Source organism: Limulus polyphemus, unplaced genomic scaffold (genome assembly GCF_000517525.1).
Source record: "Limulus polyphemus unplaced genomic scaffold, Limulus_polyphemus-2.1.2 Scaffold7806, whole genome shotgun sequence".
Classification (NCBI taxonomy): domain Eukaryota; kingdom Metazoa; phylum Arthropoda; class Merostomata; order Xiphosura; family Limulidae; genus Limulus; species Limulus polyphemus.
The window spans coordinates 5,097-6,202 of NW_013673416.1; positions in this window are offsets into that span (position 1 = coordinate 5,097).

The following is a 1,106-nucleotide window of genomic DNA, read 5'->3' on the forward strand; positions in this document are numbered from 1 at the left end:
AAACGTAGGTCAGATGCTGAGATCCTCATTCTATTTTAAACGTAGGTCAGATGCTGAGATCCTCATTCTATTTAAAACGTAGGTCAGATGCTGAGATCCTTATTCTATCACAATTTGTTCTCGATATTCGATCGTTTTTCCAACTCCCAATTTGCTGCCATTGAATTGAAAGTAGTTGACTTACAGCGTGACTTGATCCTTGAGCTATAATCAAAGTAGTTGACTTTCAGTGTGACATTATCCTTGAGCTATATTCAAAGTAGTTGAGTTTCAGTGTGACTTGATTCTTGATCAATATTCACTAAAAGTTATCTAGTTGGTCCTTGGTAGCCAATCAACTTTTGTACCAAATTTGATAATAATCAGATGAAAACACATATATTTATATCGTTCACACACACAAGAGTGAAAACATTATCCACGCAGTCAGGCTGTTTCAGTTATTAGTTAACACTTGATGATCAGGGATTGGATAGGTAAACCAGATGATACCTTCAACACAACACTTCTAAAGTTGATCACCACATCGAGTTAATAAATTAATTTAACGATCTACAATGTCGATCAGTATCAATTATGTACATAATAAATAACCTATAATTTCAGAACTCATAACAAGTTAAGAACAGGGTACAACAATGAGGGAACGTAGAAGATAGTTTAACAGATTATAACAATGAGGGAATGACTTGGTGAAAGTTATTTTAAACTCGTTGTTACAACAATGAGGGAACGTAGAAGATAGTTTAACAGATTATAACAATGAGGGAATGACTTCGTTTACAAAGACTGATTTCACACATGTATATTGTTCTGATTTACAGAGGGCAGGTTTTACACATATATATAGTGTTCTGTTTGATTTACAGAATTAGGTTTCACACACGTATGCTGTTGGTTTACAAAGGCAAGATTTTAAACATTTGTACAAATCTTGTAATCATGGAGTAGTTATAGTTCACAGATTTTTGATATCTTGGGACACACTTCACATTAATATATATACACATTGGTTGGAAAGCAATATTCTTATCCCCGTTACACCAAACATGCTCGTCCTTTCAGCCGTGGAGGTGTTATAATGTGACGGTCAATCCCACTATCCG